Here is a 25717-nt window from a genome sequence, read left to right as displayed (position 1 = left end):
AGGACGACCAGGAGGGCAGCAAACAACGCAAGCCGCAGCTAGTGCCCAAAAGGGAATGGTATCGGCAGTGTCCTTGGAGTGGGAAAATTTTCTGACACCCATGCAGCAGCAGCCCACTGAACAGCAAGCGTGCAGATCCACCTCCAACACCGATCGCCTGGAGAAGATGGTCAAGGACTACATGTCAGATGACGTAGCTGTGTCGAACAATCCATCTGCACCCTTCAACTATTGGGTATCGAAGCTAGACACCTGGCACGAACTGGCAATGTACGCAATAGAGGTGCTGGCTTGCCCGGCAGCCAGCGTTATGTCGGAACGCTGTTTCAGTGCTGCCGGAGGCATCGTCACAGATCGGCGTATCCGCCTCTCCACAGAAAATGCAGACCGTCTGACTCAAATTAAAATGAATCAATCCTGGATTGGAAATGACTACGCAACACTCCAGGACCCCAACCAAGTAACATGACCAATGAACATCTGGGATGGTGTAGCGTTTCCGGTCCCTGTTTATTGAACCTCTCATCTGTATTACATTTATGACTGCATGGCGGCAAAAAGCATTGCTGCTATATCCGCACGCTTTTTGTCCTCATGCAAGGCCTGGGTTGTTGTGTCTCAAAAAGCATGGCCTTCTCCTCCTGCGCCTGCTCCTGTTCCATCACGTGTGCTGCTGCTGCTGCTGGGTTAGCGTTGCCGGTCCCTGTTTATGGAACCTCTTATCTTTATTACATTTATGACTGCATGGCGGTACAAAGCATGCTATCCGCACGCTTCTTGTCCTCATGCAAGGCCTGGGTTGTTGTGTCTCACAAAGCGTGGCCTTCTCCTCCTGCGCCTCCTCCTGTTCCATCACGTCTGCTGCTGCTGGGTTAGCGTTGCCGCGTGGTCCCTGTTTATTGAACCACTTATCTTTATTACATTTATGACTGCATGGCGGTACAAAGCATGCTATCCGCACGCTTCTTGTCCTCATGCAAGGCCTGGGTTGTTGTGTCTCACAAAGCGTGGCCTTCTCCTCCTGCGCCTCCTCCTGTTCCATCACGTCTGCTGCTGCTGGGTTAGCGTTGCCGCGTGGTCCCTGTTTATTGAACCACTTATCTTTATTACATTTATGACTGCATGGCGGTACCTCATGCAAGGCCTGGGTTGTTGTGTCTCACAAAGCGTGGCCTTCTCCTCCTGCGCCTCCTCCTGTTCCATCACGTCTGCTGCTGCTGGGTTAGCGTTGCCGCGTGGTCCCTGTTTATTGAACCACTTATCTTTATTACATTTATGACTGCATGGCGGTACAAAGCATGCTATCCGCACGCTTCTTGTCCTCATGCAAGGCCTGGGTTGTTGTGTCTCACAAAGCGTGGCCTTCTCCTCATGCGCCTCCTCCTGTTCCATCACGTCTGCTGCTGCTGGGTTAGCGTTGCCGCGTGGTCCCTGTTTATTGAACCACTTATCTTTATTACATTTATGACTGCATGGTGGTACAAAGCATGCTATCCGCACGCTTCTTGTCCTCATGCAAGGCCTGGGTTGTTGTGTCTCACAAAACGTGGCCTTCTCCTCCTGCGCCACCCTCCTCCTGTTCCATCACGTGTGCTGCTGCTGGGTTAGCGTTACCCACAGGCGTCCGAGCCATTAGGCAGCTATAAATTTTCGCCTAAGGCGACAGGAAGAGGCAAGGGTGCTTCTGCACTGAGTAGTGAGAGAAGAAATGCCTCTCAGCTGACTCAGGTGTCAGTTTACACAGCAGCAGCAGCAGCAGGGCTGACTGGACTTCAGCTCAATGATTCAAAGAACCACAGTAATGAATGAGTCAGTGAGAGAAGGCACTCATCCTAGTCAGGGATCCAAGGAGTACAGCATCATCAGCTCCTGAGTCCGACTCCTGAGAATTCAGTCCCTCTCTCTCTGCTACTGCTAACTGCGTGGATGTAGAGACTGTGTAGCAGCCAGGAATTGACTTCCCCCCAGGCCGCCTTTCATTCATTGATTTAGGGTTGGTCCTGTGTCTGCTGTATTCAGGTTTGTTGATGTAAGGCAATGTAAAATACTAGGCTAGCTGATAAAAGTGCAATTAGAGGGCAGGCTAGCTGGTAAATATACACAGCATGATGTAGAACTCGTCTGGAGGGTCAGTGGGAAAAAATCTGTCTGGTCTCTCCCCATTGTTATAATGACTGCATGACTGTGCAGATAAGGTCTTAAACAGGTTGAAAAGTTTTGACAGTCCCTAGACTCCAGGAGGGCTGCTTGCTGACTTGTGTAAGAGATTGGCAGGGACAGCAGTCCTATTACCAGCAACTAGTCTCTGTGTAATGTGGGACTGCAATACAGATAAACTGCTCCATCTCAGGCTATTCTCAGTCTCACTCCACTCCTCCTATCTCTGTATGTGTATAGTGTATGTCTACTGTGTGCTGTGTATAGTGTGCTCTCTCTGTGTGTGTGTGTGTGTGTGTTGTGTGTGTGTGTGTTGTGTGCAGTGTGTGTACTGTGTGTGTGTGTGTGTATGTTGTGTGCAGTGTGTGTACTGTGTGTGTGTGTGTGTGTGTGTGTGTGTGTGTGTGTGTGTGTGTGTGTGTGTGTGTGTGTGTGTGTGTGTAGTGTGTGTACTGTGCTGTGCGTGTCTAAAGTGTGTGTGTGTGTGTGTGTACTGTGTATAGTGTGTATGTTGTGTGCAGTGTGTACTGTGTGTGTGTGTGTATGTTGTGTGCAGTGTGTGTACTGTGTGTGTGTGTGTGTGTGTGTGTGTGTGTGTGTGTGTGTGTGTATAGTGTGTGTACTGTGCTGTGCATGTCTAGAGTGTGTGTGTGTGTGTGTGTACTGTGTATAGTGTGTATGTTGTGTGCAGTGTGTGTACTGTGTGTGTGTGTGTGTGTGTGTACACTGTGTGTGTGTGTGTGTGTGTGTGTATAGTGTGTGTGTGTGTACTGTGTGTGGTGTGTGTGAGTGCATGCCGCAATAAGTATATTTTATGGTGAAACGCTCTGCTGCATAACAACTATTTTCTGGTGAACCCATGCCGCAATAAGTACATTTTCTGGTGAAACGCTGCTGCATTATGATTTTCGGGGGTCTTGGGGGTGGGGTTCACCACAGGAGTGGTGTTCACCATGAGGGGTGCGGGGTATGGGACTGGGGGCAATCACGGGGGGGGGGGGTGCCACAGGATTTCTCGCCTGGAGTGACAAAATGGCTAGAGACGCCCCTGGCGTTACCGGTCCCTTTTCCTGGAACCTCTTATATGTATTACATTTATGACTGCATGCCGACAAAAAGCATGTTACCTGTGCAAAGAAAACAGACATTTCCCGCATTTAAAAGACAGTTTTCCCTTTGAAACTTTAAAATCGATTTTCTCAAAAGCTATAAGCTCTTTTTGCTAAATTTGTTTTCCTCTTGTACCCACTCCCAAGGTGCACATACCCTGTAAATTTGGGGTATGTAGCATGTAAGGAGGCTTTACAAAGCACAAAAGTTCGGGTCCCCATTGACTTCCATTATGTTCGGAGTTCGGGTCGAACACCCGAACATCGCGGCCATGTTCGGCCTGTTCGGCCCGAACCCAAACATCTAGATGTTCGCCCAACACTAGGTTCTTGTAGCGTAGTTACAAGCCTTAACTAACTGCGCAGGCACAGAATGCTCCCAACCAGGGGACCGTGACCAAGGCGCACAGCAAGATTGTGAGCACCTCTGAGGACAGTCAGTGACATGACTATGTACTCTGTAATCTGCGGCAGAAGATATCAGCGCTATATAAATACATCCTATGTAATGAAACCTAAGTGTCCCTGCGGGATCCTGTCCCTGTGTCTGTGTGTGTGCGCTACTGCGCATGTGCAGCACGGACAGACGTTGGGACAGGAGGACGGGGCCAGGGACAGTCAGTGACATGACTATGTACTCTATAAAGTGCTGCAGAGGATGTCAGCGCTATATAAATACATCCTCTGTAATAAAACCCCTTTGTCTCTGCATCCCATCCCTGCTCTTCCTGTGTGTGTGTGTGTGTGTGTGTGTGTGTGTGGTGTTTTACGCTACTGCGCATGTGCAGGGAGGGACACCGAGACTGAGTAGAGCTGAGGGAGGACGGGACCAGAAGGGGCGTGCGGCAGGAGTGTGCGCGGCGTGCGCGCACATGCACAGTGACTTTGCGGCGGTCACAGGGGAGGATGAGAGGGAAGGAAGGGGAGGGGAGGAGAGAGGAGGGGAGGTGAGGGAGACGGGATTTCAACACAGACCTAGAGCCCGTTTTGAAACGGGCTTAGGTCTACTAGTAATAATAATAATATGGTAGGACATTAGACTATGACTATGGTAGGATTAGAGTGTGAGCTCCTCTGAGGACAGTCAGTGACATAACTATGTACTCTGTACAGTGCTGCAGAAGATGCCAGTGCTATATAAATACATAATAATAATATGGTAGGACATTAGACTATGACTATGGTAGGATTAGATTGTGAGCTCCTCTGAGGACAGTCAGTGACATGACTATGTGCTCTGTAAGGATGTCAGAGCTATATAACAAGAAGCAAACTAATAATACAGTACATATAGTAAAATACCACAAGTATATACCCTGTTCCTTTTGCCTTTTTATTTATTAATCTTTTATTGGTTCCAAAATTCATGTACCATTTTTGATGTGACATGACAGATACACCTTCCTACATATTTGTTTGCAGCACAACTTGACGATGCCATTGTCTTCCCCTGTCTCATTTGTGCAGCAGACTAGCAGTGAATAATAGATTGTGCCTTCAGACTCGCAGTCACAGCGGATCGCTAAGGTATGCACAGTAAAGATAAGTGTTTCAGATAAAAGCAGCAAGATCAATTTGTGCTGCAACGCATCAGCATCTGCCTTTTTCTTCTCCTCTTGATTTATGCTTGTTCAACAAGGAGGGTTTTAAGACAACCTGGATCAATTGACCTGCTGGCTGCCATTTAATCTCTGACAGATAAAACGTACGATGGCATCCTTCCACCGACAAAAGAGAGACCGTTCCGCTTTGATATCGGAATAGACGTTTTCCTACCCCACTTACCCTGACTCTTCATGGCTAATTTGCGCTCACGTTGCCTCAATGACAGAACAGATGCTGCAAATACATCCTTGTAAATGAAATGTGGGCCGTTCTATAAAGCGCATCCTTTATGTATTGCTTTGACCCGTCTTCGCAATATGTTTGCAGGGATTGCGCGGGAGCCACAGCCGCCGCAGGGCTGTAAATCTGACCATTATACCCTAAATCCTTTTCCTTGAGTGTAATCCAGCTTGTAGAGGATAAAGCCTGGCGTCGGACAATCTTTTACATGTGCGTGGGCGGAAGAAAGACTGCGTTTCCTCTCGTTTATTTCGCTTCTTCTAAATTCCAACATTTTGTTGTGATTGGTATGATACTGTCTACTTCACTTATTTTCTAACTAATGACAGAATTGCAATTTTTAACCTCCTACTGAATAATTAGGGGTTGCATTCACTAAATGAGTCGACGTAAAAAAAAAAAAGTCCTTCTGGGGGATACTTACCTCGGGTGGGAGAAGCGTCTAGATCAGTGGTCCTCAAACTAAGGCCCGCGGGCCGAATGTGGCCCCCTGAAGCTTTTATTACAGGCCCCCAATACACAAAATGCATTATAGATGCGGTCAGCTACATCTTTAAATATTGGTTTTCCACATATAGAATGAAGCCAGAAAGCAGTAATTTTGCTGGTTTCCAATCAAATTCCAAGTCAGGTGACACTGTTGTCCAATTGGAATTCAGGTTGTCACCTGGGTATGCTTCACTGTCTGGCCCGCAAAGACTTCTACATCATTTTATGTATACTCCGGCCAGTCTGAAGTATGTTGACCCGGCCCTCGACCCAAAACGTTTGGGGACCCCTGCTCTAGATCCTACCCCCCATCCTCCTTTGTCCCTTCATTAGCCTGCCCAGGTCCCCCGAAGTGTGGCAATGTAAACATTTACCTACCACGATCCTGCGCAGGTGTACTAGCCGTTCTTTGTTCAGGTTATGGCGGAAATAGCTGAACCGATCGATCCGCTCTACTGCGCAGGCGAGAGTCCTTTTGCACCTGCACAGTAGTAGAGCAGATACGATTGGGCTCAGCTATTTCCGCCTTACCCAAACAAAGAGTCACTACTGCCCCTGCGCTGGATCCCGGAGAGGTAAATAAATCCTCTCTTGTCAGGCTTGTCGGGGGAGGACTGCAGGAGGACTCGGAGGAGCCAGCGCTGGATTGCCTGCAGCTACAGGGATGGGGAAAGCCTCTTTGGGACCCTGAGGCTTCCCCCTCCAAAAGTAAGTACCACCCAGGGGACTTTTTTTTATACAGAGTCTCTTTTAAATGACCTTGCGCAAATAGCGCAACCTGCGTAACACACACATAGTCAGGATACTGCATGCCGCATGGTTCCTTGCTAATGTGCATGTTACGGTGATAACAAAGGCTGCGCTAATGGGGAGGAGTATTTGCAAAATTGATGTGTGCTCCCTGCTCCTTGCACATGACAATTTTAAAGCAAAATTACAAGCCATAGTTAAAGAGAACCCGAGCTGAAGTTCAGGTTCAGAAACCAATGCTTACCTAAAAAGAGGGAAGCTTCTGAATCCTCCAGGGCTTTCCCATGCTGTCCTCCGCTACTGGCCGAGACCCTCCAGCTGATCGGGGTTGCGCTCCTTTTCTGGCACGTGCTGCAGCGGTTACACAGCAGCATGGAGCTGCTCATGCGTGAAAAGGAACACTGTCCAAATCAGATTACTGACAAGCCCTTGTCAGTAAACTTGGGGGGACCGGGACGCCTCTACGAGCAGCAACAGGGTACCAGAGGATGGCGTGGGGTGCCTCTATAGAATTCAGAGACTTCCATCTTCTTAGGTAAGTATTTGATTTTTCACCCAAACTTTGGCTTGGGAACTGAGAAAAGAAAACAAATAAATCAGAAGGTAAGTACTAGTTTAACTTATATAGCCTATGTTTTGTACTCTTCACAGTCTAGTTTTTGATAGTTTGTAAAGTAACAAAAGAGAGAACTGCTCCTGACATTCTCTATCTTTTGTGCCTCTGATTGAGGCCAAATGTGATGTAATTTCCTCCCTTCCTCTTTTTTGTCTCCTCTGCAACAATGTTTGTGTACATTTGCTTGTCCTCCTCCCAGAGTTTAAATACGCTATGTCTGGGATCCCTGCACAGGCAGATCATGTTTAGAGACAGGAATTTCTGAGCTATTTGGATTGGGTTTAAGCAGAAGCTTATCTTATCAGCTACCTACCTCACACCAGCAGCTGTCAGCCTCTTCCTCTGTCGCCAGCAATGGCAAGCTTAAGAGACAGGGGACCTAGGTAAACTAAGAGAATTTCAAGATACTAATAATTCTGGCTTAGGTACAAAATTGAAGCCCAGAATGGGCCAATCAGGCTGATATGGAACAAACAGGTATTGTACTGGAAGACTGCAGTTTGCAGAACACTGGCACTGAAACAGAAATGGAAGTGTGCAAAAAGGTGTTTATTATAAACCATACGATGCAAATAAGATGCAACTATATGTAAACAATATATACAGTGAATCTCCCACAAACCAGACAAAACAGCGTGCACACATACAACCAAAACCTTGATCATTTATCTATTTACAAGCAGCGTGCAGGAGATATAAACAAATATGTCCAATAAGCAAATATACACAATAGCGCGGTATCACAGGGAGCAGGCAAAGACAGGTCAAGATGGAATATCAGAGTCAGCAATGGTAAATTAAATACAAGCAAGCAGAGGCGGGACAAGGTCCTCCAGAACCCAAGGCTGAGACACCAAAGTGCGCCCCTCCATCCCTCCCACCCCAGTCATCACACACTGATTGCTATTAGACTAAGAGGCGCCCCAGGGCCCCCAACCTCCCCAACACCTTAATATCTAGTTATCTGGCTTGCAGTCACTGCTATGTATCCCCTTTTCTTATTTCTTTCTGCTTAAAACACAATTAGGAATGACAGCTGAATGAATTGTGCGTCCCCTCCTACACTGCGCCCTGAGGCTGGAGCCTCTCCAGCCTCTGCCTCGGCCCGGCCCTGCAAGCAAGGCACAGAGTAATGAGCAGGATCAACGTCAGGACAAGCAATGGTTCAGCAACAGGTAATCAGATCAAAGAACAAGGTGCAGGGTACAAGGAATCCGGTATCAGAGGTGTCCAGAGACACAGACCTATAATGAACGAAGTTCTGGCAATTGTTTGGAGGAAGAGGCAGTCTTATATAGTCCATGTAACAGGAAGCAGCTGGTGGTGAGTGATCAGAGTTCCATTAGAGGCCTCTGCAGGCCGGACAAAGAACTGCAAGTACTGACAAGCCACTTGCTGGTGGGTAGTGGAAGTCCAAGGCAGTCCAACTCAATACCACCACCAGCAGGCAGGAGATGACATAACATGATTCATAACACAGGCACATTTCCTTTGTTTTTGATTGGCCTGATTCTAAGCTGCACATGAAGTTGGCATGAAAGGACTTATTTGCATTTTATTGACCAACTCCAATATGACCAGAAGTATTATACCGTATATTACGGCGTATAAGACGACTGGGTGTGTAAGACGACCCCCTAACTTTTCCTGTTAAAATATAGAGTCTGCGATATACTCACCGTATAAGACTACCCTTCTTCCAATGCACACCAAATAAACATTTAAAAAAAATCGTATACTGGTGCTATGTATGAACAGATACTGGTGCTGTACTTTATTTGGTACCCAGTATATAACAGTATATAGGTGATTGACTGGTTGGATTGGTCAACTCTCCCTAAGTGGATTGGTCATTTCTCCTTGTCTATCAGAGCGGTATGGAAGAATAGATATCGCTGTGCCCATAAAACACGCCTTTCACTCTTCTGGCCCCGCCCTTGCATCCTAGTTACCTCCTTCTCTGACTCTCAGATCTCGCACATGTGCGCCTGCGCCGCTTCACTACAGTCCTCAGCAGCGAGATCTGAGAGGCGGTAACAGGATAGGGCGTATCACCCGGCATTAATGACACCCGGCGTATAAGACGACCCCTGACTTTTCGGAAGAGTTTCAAGGGTTAAAAAGTAGTCTTATACACCAGAATATACAGTAATTATATTTCACCCCAAGTCAGATACTCAGGGAAATAAATAGATCATCTTCCGTCCTCCGAGGTGTCCACCATGACTCCCCCACCCAAATCAAGTGTGGCCACCACAAGATTTTACAATGGGCAAACAATGACTGACTCTATCTATCTATCTATCTATCTATCTATCTATCTATCTATCTATCTATCATCTATCTATCTATCAACTATCTATCTATCTATCTATCTATCTATCTATCTATCTATCTATCTATCATCTATCTATCTATCTATCTATCTATCTATCTATATCTATGTATTATCTATCTATCTATCTATCTATCTATATCTATCTATCTATCATCTATCTATCTATCTATCTATATCTATCTATCTATCTATATCTATCTATCATCTATCTATCTATCTATCTATCTCTCTATCTATCTATCTATCTATCAACTATCTATCTATCTATCTATCTATCTATCTATCTATCATCTATCTATCTATCTATCTATCATCTATCTATCTATCTATCTATCTATCTATCTATCTATCATCTATCTATCTATCTATCTATCTATCATCTATCTATCTATCAACTATCTATCTATCTATCTATCATCTATCTATCTATCTATCTATCTATCTATCAACTATCTATCTATCTATCTATCTATCTATCTATCTATCTATCTATCATCTATCTATCTATCTATCTATCTATCTATCTATCTATCTATCTATCATCTATCTATCTATCTATCTATCTATCTATCTATCTATCTATCTATCTATCATCTATCATCTATCTATCTATCAACTATCTATCTATCTATCTATCTATCTATCTATCTATCTATCTATCTATCATCTATCTATCTATCTATCTATCTATCTATCTATCTATCTATCTATCTATCATCTATCTATCTATCTATCATCTATCTATCTATCTATCTATCTATCATCTATCTAAATATTGTAAAAGCAAAAGCAATTGAATTATGTTATTTTCACTACAGTTCCTCTTTAATTGTAGATAGAATGATTATTTTATATTGTTTGTATGATAGTTCACAGCAGGCTTTGCAAAAGTGGGGTTGGCAAGGGGTCACGTACTGCCCCCCTGTGGACACATATGCTCATCAATAGACCCCCCCCCCCCTTCCTCTATTGCTCAGCAGAGGAACGACTCAATGAACCCAAACACTTATTGAAATATTGGCTTTATGTCATAGCATCGCACATCACAATGAGTGCACATAGCCGCTGTAACGCTGCACTGTGACTCATTTCTGCTGCTTTCTCTCAGGATTCGGAAAACCAGGCTTAGCAACAACATACCCGTGCCAAGCATAGCATGATTACTGCTTAAAGAGGAACTGTTACCTAGGAATAGACTTCATCCCAATCAGTAGCTGATGCCTCCTTTCCCATGAGAAATCTTTACCTTTTCTCAAATAGATCATCAGGGACGTCTGTAGGGCTGATATTGTGGTGAAACCCCTCCCACAGTGTGATGTCATGACCATGGTCCTGACAGTTTCCTGTCTGTGAACCTCATTGCATTGTGGGAAATAACATCTGTTTCCAACTGCCAAGCAAGCAGCATCTCCCTCGGTACATAGAACTCTCAATAACAAAACATTCCACAGAGACGACGAGACAGGACTATAGATGTCACCACCTTTGATACATTTAAGAATGTAAATCAAAGAGAGGAATGATTTTACAATGGGCAAATATGGTATCAGTTGAAAAGGACGCCTGAGCCATCCGTGTAAAAATGGTGCCTCCATAGACTTCAATGTTATTTTCTGCAAATCTCAGCTACAAGGTGGTGAAAAAGGAGCCAAAATTTTTGATTCAGCTACAAGAGGGCAACCTTTTATAGCCAAGATTTAGGATTTAGCTACAAAAGGGCATTGGATATAACCGAGGATTTTTTGGCTATAAAAGGGTGCTAAATATAGCCAAGATTTTTTCAGGCTGTGTAAATGCGGCTACAACTACGGTTATATCAGCAGGTGACTAAATTAGGTTATAACAGTTAATTTGGTTAAATCGGTTATTTTGGTTACATTAGTTCAAAATAACATATATGCATGACATGAAATGCGGTGAAGATTGAGCACCACACTGGGGAACTGAGGGGGCTATTCCGGGTGTCTGGAACCTCCCCCCTGCACTGAGCTGTGTATTCAGCCAGGGAAGCCCGCATAATATAAACAGCCTCATTCTCCCTCCCTTCTTACTTCTGGTGCTTCCCTCCAGCTAATAGAATGAGAGAGGCAGCCCAGCTTCCCTCACAAGAAGATGCAGCCTGCAGTGAGAGAATGTTGATTATGGAGTCCTGGACTCTCCACAGCACAGAAGTGTCAGACATGATGCAATTAGAGTGCAGGCAAGCTGGTAAATATGCACAGCATGATGCAGAGCTTGCCTGGACTCAGGGTCTGTGGGCAAACATCTGTCTGGTCTCTCCCCATTGTTATAATGACTGCATGTGTGGGTAAGGTGTTTAACAAGCTGAAAAGTTTTTGACAGTCCCTAGACTCCAGGAGGGCTTCTTTCTGACTTGTGTGAGAGACTGACAGGGATAGGAGTCCGATTACAGGCAAGTAGCCTGTCTGATGTGGGACTGCAATACAGATAAGTTCTCTGCTCCATCTCAGGCTATTCTCAATTTCTCCACTCCTCTCTCTGGGCTAGTGCAACGCCAAAATGACAATAGCAATCGCTAGCAATTTGTGAGTGTGATTTTGTGAAGTGATTTTTAGAGCGATTTTTGAATTAATTGCTCAAAAACATGCTACATGCAGTATACGTGCGATTTTGAAAAAATCACAACGCTGCTGTGGGAACACCCACATAGGGTAACATTAGCCAAGCGCTTTTCAAATCACTGTTGATTTGAAAACCGCTCAGAAGCACTCTTGGTGTGCACCAGCCTCCCTCATTCACCTTTGTTTCCCTCTTCCCCTAGAGCTGGCTGGCTGTGTCTTCTTGTCATACAGGAAAGCTAAATAAAAGTGCAATCCTGGTGAGGCAAAATATTATTATTTAGTATTTATATAGCGCCGCCATCTTCCGCAGATGCATATATCCCTGCATCATATGGGTATCGCTTGCGCTATGTGACACTATGTAGCATATTCCACTGAATTGTCCAAACTAAGTCTATCTCCTGTTCCTCTCTTGGGTAGTGTTGGGCGAACACCTAGATGTTCGGGTTCGCGAACGTTCGCCGAACATCGCCGCGATGTTCGGGTGTTCGACCCGAACTCCGAACATAATGGAAGTCAATGGGGACCCGAACTTTCGTGCTTTGTAAAGCTTCCTGACATGCTACATACCCCAAATTTGCAGGGTATGTGCACCTTGGGAGTGGGTACAAGAGGAAAAAAATAGGGAGGCAATGAAAGTCTATGGGGGATTTTACCAATTTTGGACCCCTGTAACTCTGGTTTGCAGAGATGTAGGGACCCCATCTTTGGAATCCAAGTCTAACAATATGTCTTCTACCTGCATGAGACATTTCGTGAAATTCAGACGTTGCTAACGGCCATAGCTGAGATTTATGTACGTCACCATCACTACCATTGAAATAGCCCAAATAAACAGGTTTTTGTGACCCTAGGCTATGACCTCTTTGGCCTAGTGGCCCGAAACTCACCAGTCATGTTCCCCCTAAGGGTCCCTACAATGCTAGAAAATTTGGTACTGCTTAGCCATTGCCCTTTGAAAAGATGTGAGATTTTGGAAAGTGAAATAGGGAGGCAATGAAATCCTATGGGGGATTTTACCAATTTTGGACCCCTGTAACTCTGGTTTGCAGAGATGTAGGGACCCCATCTTTGGAATCCAAGTCTAACAATATGTCTTCTACCTGCATGAGACATTTCGTGAAATTCAGACGTTGCTAACCGCCATGGCTGAGATTTATGTACGTCACCATCACTACCATTGAAATAACCCAAATAAACAGGTTTTTGTGACCCTAGGCTATGACCTCTTTGGCCTAGGGGCCCGAAACTCACCAGTCATGTTGCCCCTTAAGGGTCCCTACAATGCTAGAAAATTTGCCACTGCTGATCAATTGCCCTTTGAAAATATGTGAGATTTTGGAACTGTAAATAGGAGGCCCAATGAAAGCCTATGGGGGATTTTACCAATTTTGGACCCCTGTAACTCTGGTTTGCAGAGATGTAGGGACCCCATCTTTGGAATCCAAGTCTAACAATATGCCTTCTACCTGCATGAGACATTTCGTGAAATTCAGACGTTGCTAACGGCCATGGCTGAGATTTATGTACGTCACCATCACTACCATTGAAATAGCCCAAATCAACAGGTTTTTGTGACCCTAGGCTATGACCTCTTCGGCCTAGGACTGCATTGAACGCGACCCACACATTGTGCGCATTCTGGACAACACCAATTACTGGGTTTATACCCTTCTGGATCCACGGTACAAACACAATGTTCCAAAACTGCTTGAAGAAAGAGTCCGACAGGTCAAAATGGAAGAATACCAGCAGGCCCTTGTGGAGACTTTAAAGAGGAGATTGACATCCTCCCCCTCCTCTAGCCAGTTGTTCGCCGACAGACTGACTTCCGCAAACCCAGGACGACCAGGAGGGCAGCAAACAACACAAGCCGCAGGTAGTGCCCAAAAGGGAATGGTATCGGCAGTGTCCTTGGAGTGGGAACATTTTCTGACACCCATGCAGCAGCACACAGAACAGCAAGCGTGCAGATCCACCTTCAACACCGATCGCCTGGAGAAGATGGTCAAGGACTACATGTCAGATGGCATAGCTGTGTTGAACAATCCATCTGCACCCTTCAACAATTGGGTATCGAAGCTAGACACCTGGCACAAACTGGCAATGTACGCAATAGAGGTGCTGGCTTGCCCGGCAGCCAGCGTTATGTCGGAACGCTGTTTCAGTGCTGCCGGAGGCATCGTCACAGATCGGCGTATCCGCCTCTCCACAGAAAATGCAGACCGTCTGACTCAAATTAAAATGAATCAATCCTGGATTGGAAACGACTACGCAACACTCCCGGACCCCAACCAAGTAACATGAACAAAGAAAATCTGTGATGGGTTAGCGTTTCCGGTCCCTGTTTATTGAACCTCTCATCTGTATTACATTTATGACTGCATGGCGACAAAATGCAAATTGCTATCCGCACGCTTCTTGTCCTCATGCAAGGCCTGGGTTGTTGTGTCTCAAAGCGTGGCCTTCTCCTCCTGCGCCACCCTCCTCCTGTTCCATCACGTGTGCTGCTGCTGGGTTAGCGTTACCGGTCCCTTTTCCTGGAACCTCTTATATGTATTACATTTATGACTGCATGCCGACAAAAAGCATGTTACCTGTGCAAAGAAAACAGACATTTCCCGCATTTAAAAGACAGTTTTCCCTTTGAAACTTTAAAATCGATTTTCTCAAAAACTATAAGCTCTTTTTGCTAAATTTTTTTCCCTCTTGTACCCACTCCCAAGGTGCACATACCCTGTAAATTTGGGGTATGTAGCATGTAAGAAGGCTTTACAAAGCACAAAAGTTCGGGTCCCCATTGACTTCCATTATGTTCGGAGTTCGGCTCGAACACCCGAACATCGCGGCCATGTTCGGCCCGAACCCGAACATCTAGATGTTCGCCCAACACTACACGTGACCCGTTCGGCCAATCACAGCGCTAGCCGAACGTTCGGGGAACGTTCGGCCATGCGCTCTTAGTTTGGCCATATTGCCGAACAGTTTGGCCGAACACCATCAGGTGTTCAGCCGAACCCGAACATCACCCGAACAGGGTGATGTTCTGCAGAACCCGAACAGTGGCGAACACTGTTCGCCCAACACTACTCTTGGGGAGTTGTTCCAGCGCTGTCCCCAGTTCACATTTGCTGCTACCAGAAGCCCTCAGAAACACTCGTGTCCTTGAGTACTTCCAAAGATAGGCAGCTCCGTAATACGCCAGCGCACTTTTGTGTATGGGCAGTATGGAGCCACCTGTATTCGGAAGCACTCGGGGACATACGTGCTTCTGGACCTTTCAGGAACCCCCCCCTTAAAAATCCTGCGTTTGCCCCTGCACCACCATGGGGGATTAAGGTTAGGCAACACTGGAGGAGTTAGGATTAGGCATCACAAGCTTAGAGTTAGGGACCACCGGGGGGGGGGGGGGTGAGTTTAGGGTTAGGCACCACTGGGGGGGCTTAGGGTAAGGCACCACTAGAGTGATCTTAGGGCTAGGCACTACCAGGGAGGGTCTTAGGGTTAGGCACCACTGGGGGGGGGGGGAGTCTTAGGTTTAGACCCCACCAGGGGAGGGTTTTGTGTGACAGTAGGGTGAAGTTAAATCATAGTAATCACTTTTCTTGGCTATATCACTTTTCTTGACTTTATCCAGTGTCCTTTCATTGCCCAACACATTTTGGCTATAACACCACCCTTTTATAACCCAACAAATGTCAGCTATAACAGCATCTTTTTTTGTAAACTAAAACTAACTTTTTAACTAAACCAGCTGACTTTGGTATCTCGGCTACACCATGTGCCCTTTTAGCTGAATTCGGCATCTCAGCCACACCAGGCACCTTTTGTAGCTGACTTTGGTATCTCGGCTACACCAGGCACCTTTTGTAGCCAAATTTGGCATCTTGACTATACCAGGTGCCTTTTTGTAGCTGAATCTGGCTTTTTTTCATCTATATCAGGCGCCCATTTCTGAGAATTCTAAAGCCAGTGAAAATAATACAAGCTGGGGGGGGGTATGCATTGCTAAACAACCTAGGCTGTGACATTACTGAAAAGGCTGAGCAATCAAGTAGCATAAGCGTAGCATGCATTACCTTAGCAAAACAAGCATTAGACAGGTAACTCAGGTCATGCTAGTCGCTCTACAAGTGCTATGTAATTTGTGCAAGTAATGGAAAAATTACCATAAGTTGGCTGCAAATGGGCAAAGTTTAGAGAATTTGGTCCATTGTGTATGGCCACCTTTCTGCTGAGTTTTCTTTTAATCTAATAAATTGGCCGTCGTGGATGATGCAGCAACGTTCATCCTCAGGTTTACTTGTTGCGTGTTTTCAGGTTTGAAGGCTGCGATTCCATTATGCCTCTCCCTAAGGATGGACGACATTTTAGATATTTTACTTTTGCCGTGACTTCCTTTTGACCTCAAACTTTTACTTGTTGCCCGTGGATGCCAAGAAGTGATTTTCCATCCCCCTATCTCTCTCTCTCTCTCTCTCTCTCTCTCTTTTTCTTTCAATTTAATAGCATTTCAATTTTCTCTTTGCTTCCCAGTTACTTTTTACTTTATAAGTGACTTTCTATGCTTCATTTCCCCTGATGTATAATAACGTTTCAGAAATCCTGCGTCTGAAGGGATTAGTGTTCTGGGGATTTTATTATATGCCTGTCTTCCTCTCTTATGCGCAGACATACACATGCAGGGATATATTGAAACTATACAACAGCAATGTCCGTCTCTCAATCCTGCCTCATTATAAATCGGGAGGGAAGGAGGCAACCCAAAAATATAAAACACTTAAAAAACAGGTTAAAAGTTACAATAAACTTATGTCAAGAACTTATTTTATGGTGCTCTAAGCAGTGGCGGCCCCAGCTTCAAAATTGGGGGGGTCCAAAGGGGGCACGATGACTGGCTGGTGGAGCCCATTTGGGTGACCAAATTCAACATTTGTAGGGTGAGCTTTAGTTATTTGTTTGCCTAACTAAGGTGATAAAGTGAAGGCTAACTAGTTCAGCAATGATAGGAACCAAATGTAAACATCATAAACATAACCTACCATATATACTTGCATATAAGCCGACCCGCATATAAGCCAAGTTACCCACTTTTCCCTCAGAAACCAGGAAAAAGCAAGTGACTCGTGTATAATCCCTCTCCCCAGTATAGCCCCTTCCACAGTAGTTATTCTCCACTAGATTTCATCATAGATATGAGACAAAAGCGATTGCCCCACAGGAAGAATACTTGATCATTACACAGCTGACATGTTGCTTGCACGCTCCGCTCCACAAGCCAGGGGACACAGGTAGTCTTGAGCAGCGCCCTCTGCACACCATGTTGCAGGGGATGGGGGGCAGGACACAGCAGTGAGTCAGCTGGCAAGCACAGGATCACTAGTGTAAAATCGTTATGCTCCTCTGCCAGTCATAAAACCTGTTCCACCATCCGTTCTGCTTCACTGACCCGCATATAAGCCGAGGGGGAAACTTTTCAGCACATTTTTTGTGCTGAAAAATTAGACGTATACGGGAGTATATAAGGTAGAGGCTTTTGAGCAGAGCAGATTGTCCAAATTATGGTGCTATTACGGAAGAAAAGTTACCTACAGATGTACTTGACTAGTTGGCTTGCATGCTTTAATCCTTACTTGCTAGCAAGCTGCTCCTGTGTGGACAGATCACAGACAAATCATTCCAGCCCCCAGCCTGTGTCTGACGACTCAACAAGCAAGGGGAGGGGGAAGAGGCAGGAGGGAGAGAAATACTGTGTGTGTAATTCCTTATCATAGTAGATAATCACTGCTGGAGACTAGAGCTTGTATTTTACAGACAGGAAGTTTTGAATCAGGATTGTTATCCTTATTTAAAACATCCTGTCTGTAAAATACAAGCTCTAGTTTATTGGATAATTTAAAAGAAAAACAGTAAGTTTTCAGCATGTAAGCCTTCTTCAGCCTCTATTCCTATTGACTGACAATGTTAGAACATATAATCAGAAGGAGGCAGAGAGATTTGTATTGCAAAGTGTCATCCAGATACACTAATTACAAGGGATCTTGCAAGGATCATGCAGTATTTATGGCAAATAGATAAGACTCTTGATTTACTTAACACTTACATAGACTCAGGCTGACATGGAGAGTTTTTTACAGACTCTATCCAGTTCACTGTATGCTGCTGGAGCCTGGAAACAGTTAACTGTATGTTACTGAGCGGGGGTGGGGGGGCACTCAGGGGGGCACCCATTGGAGGCTGGTGTCCCAGCGTGCCTTAATGTAGCACCACCTATGGTTCTAATCCCTGCAATACTTATTTTGAGGCACTGTTCACTGGCCTGACCTTTTTTTACCTTAACTGTGTTTCATCTTGAGGTAAATTCCTCTTTTCTTTTAAACTTTTTGAGTGTTTTATATTTTTGGGGCTAAAGTAGAGTGGACCAGGAAGGTTCCATAGGATCCAAAGACTTCCCTCTTCTTAAGCGAACATCTAAGTCTTTTGCTTCATTATTATCACCTGAACCTGAGCTTCGCCCCAGTGGACACCTGGTGATTTCTAGGAAAATCAAGAACACAAAACGCAAAGGAATGGTAACATTATGCCTTTCCTGATCCTGAGCAAGGCTTAAATTGGCTATGCAGCCATGTTTGCTGTTGGCAGCAAGTTTTTTTCCTGCTTAACAGTTCCTCTCCGGTCCCAGTTGGACTATAGCCTACCCTCACTAATAAAGAATTACTGCCATAAAACTCTTGCCAGGCAGACAACAGCTTCTAAGAGCAGGGAATAGAGGAAAAAAAGGTAAATACTTCATACATTTTAGCTCTGGGACACAGAAAGACTGCGCCATTGATCAGAAACAATAACCCTTTAAGTTTTTAAACATAAAATTAAAGAAGCACTGAGGCTCTCTGGACATTTTTTCCCTCTTTTTAAGATGCAGTTAGCATCTTGGCCACAAGATGGCAGTAGGCGCAGGTCTTTCTTTCCGCACGCCGGCACAGAACGGTTGCTTAGCAGCCGTGGAGTGCACGCGCAAGGCGGAATGACGTGGGCAGTAGGAAAAGGGTGAGCGTGCCGGCGTGACGCCATAAAGGCGGAAGACGCCGACACGACACATTAGCAACCCACGATGCGCCGATACCGGCCATAGGAGCCGGAGGAGCCAACACACTTTCGGGACCAGATAGCGCGACACCGCCCCTCTGATGAGGCCCATGGATAGCTAGGGCGAAACGGCTGTAAGGGCAGTCACCCTGGAGTGTCCCAGAGCATCGGTGCTTCCATCCAGATCCGCATCTGTCACCACAGGGGTCACGCAAGTATAGCCTGCACTGGAAAAGTCTACGCTCCCTGCATGTCATGTGCTTTGCATCTGCTTTGACTATGCTGAATATTGGAGAGGTTTGAACTATATGGTCTGAGGATCAGAGTGCATTGTCACAAAGTGCTAGATGCATAGTAGTGATGTTGAAGCTTACTCATGTGTGAATAAAGTGGTGACGGTTTTTATCCTGAAGTGCTTGCTAAGCCAGTCTCTTCTTTTTTTGAGGTAAAATTAAAGAGTGGGATATTTAAAATGTCAATTTTACGAGTAAGAGGATAGGTACAACTGTTGTCTCATCAGTTTATTTTGACATCAGATCCACTTTAACTACCATATTTGGTTGACTCTTTTAAATTATATATTGATTAGCTGCAGACATGAATATGAATGAAAAATGTGGCATCTGTAAATCAGCAGTACAAGTAACAAACAATCAGCAAAAACTCGGTATACAGAGGTGCCAGAGTAGAGTAAAACGTTTTAAAAACCGCTTAAAAGGAGAGGGGGATGTTAAGGTGGACTCACCTCCCTCTTACAAAAAAAGAAAACTCACTTGAGTCTCAATAAAATAGAATTGTCAAGTAATTTATTCAACTCCACAAATGCAACGCGTTTCGCGGGCGTGACCCCGCTTCTTCAGGCAAAAATGGGAGCACAACTCAGTGGGTCAAGCAATAAGTTTGAGCGCCTCTGTCAACAGACAGAGGCGCTCAAACTTATTGCTTGACTCTCCTTTTAAGCGGTTTTTAAAACGTTTTACTCTACTCTGGCGCCTCTGTATACCGAGTTTTTGCTGATCTTCTAGTCCACCCTGGGTGGAGGGGTGCCTCCCCATCTACTATCTACAGAGAGCGACTTCTTAACCTGAGTGGGGTCAGGTCCTAATGCTCCCCACCTGCATTTAAAGTGGTTGCCTATTGGTAACCCGTGTTTGTGAGTATATATATACATAAAATTGTATTGAACTCTTCATTTTACCTGACAATACTGCACCATATTGGGCTCGCGATTCTCTTCTTGTTTTTAAGCAAGTAACAAACAATGACTTCTTGCTTCTAGATCCTCAGCTTTCGCCATTCGCCTTGCAGATACGTCATTGTGCATTTGATTGGTTGTCAGCACACTTTCTTGTTTAATTTACGTAGAGCTGTTGACAGTTCTCCCTCAGAACGTTACAAGACAGGTTTGCACATTCACATTGTCCCCTGTCCCCCAAGGGAACAATCAGATGTCATCTCATCAGTCACACACTTGCACATGCAATTCAAGTTATATTTATGGTGAAATACAATTAACCTATTCATCTTTTGAATGAAACCCTTATGAATACAGAGAGAACATCCTTACTTTGATTAAAAACATTTAATTCAGATAAATGGGCACGTGGCATCAATGAGGAATTACAGTCACACAACTCTTTCCAATGATAGAACAGCTTTTGAGTGTAGGGGGTGAAAAAAGGTCAATAGTTCATATATATTAGCTCTGGGAAACAGAAAGACTATGTCATTGAAGAGATAATAAAACATACTTTTTAAATTTTAAAACATACCAATTGGACATCAGATAACCAGGCACTTGAAAGCATGGGATGCATAAAAAGGGAAATAATATCTCTAGATGCTAGTATACTACTCCCTCTGTATAAATCACTTGTGAGGCCACAACTGGAGTACGGGATACAGTTTTGGGAATCCCACTATAGAAAGGAAATTAAAGAAAGTAGGAACCGAGAGCCCGAAATAGTGTAGTATGTATAATCAAAGGTAAATGAAAGTAAGTCAATACTATTACTCACAAACCAGGGTCACCGTATAGGCAACCACTGTAAAGGCAGGTGAGGAGATTAAGACCTGTCCCCACTCAGGATTAAGATGTCACCCTCTGTAGATCGGAAGATATAGAGTATAGAACCCCTCCACCCGGGGTGGACTCAGGTATCGCAGATAAGGTAAACAGAGGCGCCAACAGGATAAAAATTGTTGAAAACTTTAAAATTTCTAGGGAGACAGTGGTGGACTTACCCCCCTGAAGCAGACATAAAACTGTTGATTTTCAAACACATACAAATTTATTCACATACTCCAGAATACAATGCAACGCATTTCACAGGTATAATCCTGCTTCCTCAGGCAATAACAGGGGGGAGTATATAACTGTAAAATCAAAGACATAAAAAGTGCCATCAATCAGACTATTGTTTATATTTTTGTAGATAATGTAAATAACAATGACATATTTTATTTTTTGCAAAAACCTTGAAAATGATTCCTGGGTACTAAGGGTGGAATATATGTGAAACAAATGGATAGGCGAATCCGTAACAGGTATTGCGGGTGAAAAAAGGTAATGTCGTATAAGTGGTGTGTTATAAGTACCGTACTAAAGTATCTGGGTCAATTAGATGGTTGGGTGCCAAATGACAGGGGGGGAAAAAGCATAACAGGGGAAGTATAAAACCAGTGCGGATGGGCTAACTTGTTTGTAATGGGAAGGAGTGATTTAGAATAACACATAAGTGTATGGTAAGGCAGGAAGGGAGCATGGTAGTGATGAAGATACAAAAATGGCAAGGTTTCACTTACCAGTATAGTCACATGGCAACTCTAGGCGCCTCTGTGCTAGTGTCTGTGCACATCTTCTGTTATATACTAGTAGCAAGTGTAATTATCCAATTATGTTAATTGTGGGAGGTGGGAGCTGCAGTATAGTGTGGGCCAATCAGGCTGTGGGCTGTAGGGGGGGTGTCACATAACCAATCAACGCACACTGACTGCTACCAACAGTAAAATATGGTGGTGGTCCCATCATGCTGTGGGGCTGTGTGGCCAGTGCAGGGACTGGGAATCTTGTCAGAGTTGAGGAATGCATGGATTCCACTCAGTATCAGCATATTCTGGAGACCAATGTCCAGGAATCAGTGACAAAGCTGAAGCTGCACCTGGGTTGGATCTCATCCTCCCTTTCAGAGGCTGCACCCCAACTGCATAGCTATGCCAGCCGCTCCCCCAAGTACCTAGCCGAGCTCCACAGGAAGACCACTCCTGTATGTAGTGCAGAGCAAAATCAGCAGTGGAGTGTTATATATCATCTGCCCCCAGCAGCATGAAAGGTCCTCTTCAATCCATTGCAGTGCAGTTCACAATGTGGCTTCCACCCCGGGATCACGTGACATGCAGAGACTGGAACCACAAGGTGGTTGGCTACCTGGACCTGCACCTGCACAGAAGAGTATGGAAGAGAACCTATCATGCTGCTGGGAGCAAGTAATATATGACATGTGGCTGCTGCTCTGCATTACATACAGGAGCGCAATGGCGGGGGCTGTGGGGGCTTTAGATACACCCCTGCTTCCTTTATCCAACCCATGTCTGTGAACCTCATTGCATTGTGGGAAATAGCGGTTTACAGCTGTTTCCAACTGCCAAAAAAGCAAGCAGCATCTCCTTCCACTGACATCACCTGCCAGCAGTAAAAATGTCACCATGTGTTAAATTTCAGAATGTAAATCAGGGAGAGGAAAGATATTACAATGTGCAAACACTGACTAAATCATCCTATATAATAAAACCACAGGTGTCCCTGCATCATCTGTGTCCGTGTGAAATGGAATTGCGCATGTGCGCAGCATGAACAGCCTGGGACAGGAGCAGGACATTCCAGGGGGCTGACCGGGTGGGCGGGTGCGCGCACACATGGCGGGCGGGTGAGTGCACACGTAGCGCGGTGGCATGTGGCAGTGTTGACGGACCTAGAGCCCTTTTTTAAATGGGCTAAGGTCACTAGTTCATACATAATTATTGTAAAGATGAAGCACTTTTTTATTGCATTATTTTCATTGGAGTCCCTCTTTAAGTTCACTACTTGTTGGGCTGCTAGCCAGGAAGAAATAGATGTTTAAATCCCATACTCTACTGAAGTGGCATAACGACAATTCATGGGGCCCTGACCCCAATGTTCACACCCCTTCTCTTGCCTCCCCTTGGTGCCCTTCACGGCCTGGGGGCCCATCTCACAAGGGCCATAAAACAAGTGTAGCCACAAAATCACCTGATCTGAAGTACAGACGTCTGTCAGGCTTGTCTGGTCACCTGCTGTGAGTCAGGGTACGTTTCCACTTGTGCGTTGCGTTTTTGATGCGAAAATCGCGTCAATGAATCCGCGTGCGGGTGTAGATTCGTTTGCGTCTCCATGCGGATTTTCACGTGGAATCATTCATGGTTTGCGCTAAACAATATTAACCATGTCAATGCCGGCAAGCATTGACATGGGTTTTCACGTGGAAACGCCGGGAAAACCGCAAGACTAACATGCTTGCGGTTTTCCTATTACATTACATTAACGGTGATTTGCGTGCGGGTGTGCAGCATGCGAATTCTGACGGCTCTGCTGTGCAGATTTTTTCTGCACAGCAGACCGCACAGAATTCCTGACAAGTGGAAACAGCCCCATCCATTTGTATTGGTTATGCGAATTTGCATGCGGACAACGCATGCGAATTCGCATTAGTGGAAACGGGCCCTCAGACTGTATGCCCATATTACTGACATATACCTCAGCCCTAACACCTACGAAAGCTTAAAGGGACTCCGAGCTCTACTTAAAAAGTAAAATAGTACTTACCGGGGGCTTTCTTTAGTCCAGCGCTGGTTGGGAGGTCCCATGACGGCATCCTGGCTCCTCTCCTAGGCCCCGCTCCGGAATGGCTGGACGGCGGCGATTAAAGCGCGCATGCGCCATACTGCCACGCCGGCTGCCAAGATGACGCAAGGCGGCCGGCGTGTGACGTCAGCCGCGTCATACGCGGAAGGAGCAGCCCGACACTCAGCCGAGTGTCGCCCGGGCTGCCGCCGTCCAGACATTACGGAGCGGGGCCTAGGAGAGAAGCCAGGACGCCGTCGTGGGACCTCCCGACCAGCGCTGGACTAAAGAAAGCCCCCGGTGAGTACTATTTTACTTTTTAAGTAGAGCTCGGAGTCCCTTTAATACAATACCCTGCAGGAAGATGTAGCATACAAACTGGCAGACAGCAATCACCTAACACAGAAAGGCAATGTAACACAGTATACAGAATAGTCACCTGAGGCCTGTAGGCTGAGGCAATCCAGACAAAGACAAGGTGGCAGGGAATGGCTGAAGTATAATCACTAGACAGGTGCAAGGTCAATCAGGCCAGAGTCAATGCAGGCAGCGTTCATGCGAGTCCTTTAACAAGCCGGGTCGGTAACAGGTAATCCAATACAGAAGCGTGGTCAGGTTCAAGCCGGGTCAGTAACAGGTAATCCAATCTAGAAAAAGCTTAGTCAAGAGACAGGCACAAGTCCTCAGCAAGACAAGCACTTGGTATGAGCGCAATCTCAGCAACAAGCCCAAAATAGGCTATTACGGGCCCAGACTGGAGCGCTCCCCGAGTTCAAATACAAGGCCTGACCAATCGGAGCTTGGAGTGTCAGCTGATCAGCTGACACTCAGGGAGACACATGGCTACTGTTTACATAGGCGGGGCGTGCACTGAGACACGCCCTCCGCCTGCCGCCCTGCACGCATGTGAGTCAGTGGCAGGGACAGCCTGCCTACTCCTTACAACGCCAGTATCGGAGGTAGGCAAGGTTTAGTAGTTGGGGGCCTCCCACAGCTCTGGGCCCCCTTGTGATCACAAGGGCTGCTACCCTCTAGTTATGCCCCTGCTCTACTAGCAGCATGCTTTATTTGGCGGTCATAAAGGGAATAATGAAACCACAGCTGAAGTATGACAGTCAGGCCACCACCAGTAGAACTGAGCGATTCATAGCTTTCCTATTTCTATCATGACGGATTTATGTGAAAATGACATTTTACTGTTCTTTCAGCCACCCACAGACCGGCTCTCCGAGCGTCAGTCTATAAGCTATCAGCAGCAATCTCCCGGCCGCCGGTTAACCTTGGCCTAGCTGGCACAATTACCTTGCGTTTGAACTCAAGCCTCTCGTACAAATATAGCCCAATTTTTTACCCATTGCCTTCCTGACCTCTCGGTCTCCAAAGAGTAAATGTATTTCGAGTGTAAACATTCCGGGCAGTAAAGGAGAATTTACGTTAGCCTGGGAAAAGCAGCGGTCATTTATTTCCATTTCTCAACACATCACGTCCCCCTGGAAGCCCAGAATAGTAAATATTACCAAGGAATAAGAAAAAGAAAATGCCGGTATAATCACGAAGAAATCAGAGAGGCAGTAGAATAAAGTTATTCGGCGCTATTTGATTTTTGGGGGTTTGGCGTGGCGTATGGGTGAAAGAGATATGATGAAGCCGTTATGCTTTGGAATATGAGCTTCACTCCGGCAGTCTGTGTATCGTAAATGTCAATGAGATGCCGGCTCTGGAGTCTGCGGCACAAATAATACAAGTTCTGAAGATTAAGCTGCAAAACTCAGAAGTTGACTTCAGCCGGATGGTGCGCACCAACCGTATCGTCTTCTGAAAAAAGACTTGAAGAATTACCATTTATAAGCGTTTGTCCAATTTATCGCGCGTTCTCCCTGCAGA

General features: G+C 45.5%; 1 protein-coding gene and 1 long non-coding RNA gene across 3 annotated transcripts in view; one reads left to right on the top strand and one right to left on the bottom strand.

Annotated features, from left to right (window-relative positions):
• The window catches only part of GRAP2 (GRB2 related adaptor protein 2), a 504271-nt gene that overhangs the window by 406296 nt on the left and 72258 nt on the right, over positions 1-25717 (bottom strand). The window lies entirely within an intron of this gene.
• Positions 1-25717, top strand: part of LOC137531971 (uncharacterized) — a 46575-nt gene that overhangs the window by 17215 nt on the left and 3643 nt on the right. The window contains exon 1 of one of the 2 annotated variants that reach the window (XR_011023823.1): positions 8002-8141. The exons of the other annotated variant lie outside the window; for it this stretch is intronic. This is a non-coding gene — a long non-coding RNA (uncharacterized lncRNA). Of the gene's footprint in view, positions 1-8001; positions 8142-25717 lie in introns of those variants that run through there. 2 annotated transcript variants of the gene reach the window in all.

The sequence above is a fragment of the Hyperolius riggenbachi genome, chromosome 9 (genome assembly GCF_040937935.1).
Source record: "Hyperolius riggenbachi isolate aHypRig1 chromosome 9, aHypRig1.pri, whole genome shotgun sequence".
In the NCBI taxonomy this organism is placed as follows: Eukaryota; Metazoa; Chordata; class Amphibia; order Anura; family Hyperoliidae; genus Hyperolius; species Hyperolius riggenbachi.
This window is presented reverse-complemented; position numbering and strand designations above follow the sequence as displayed.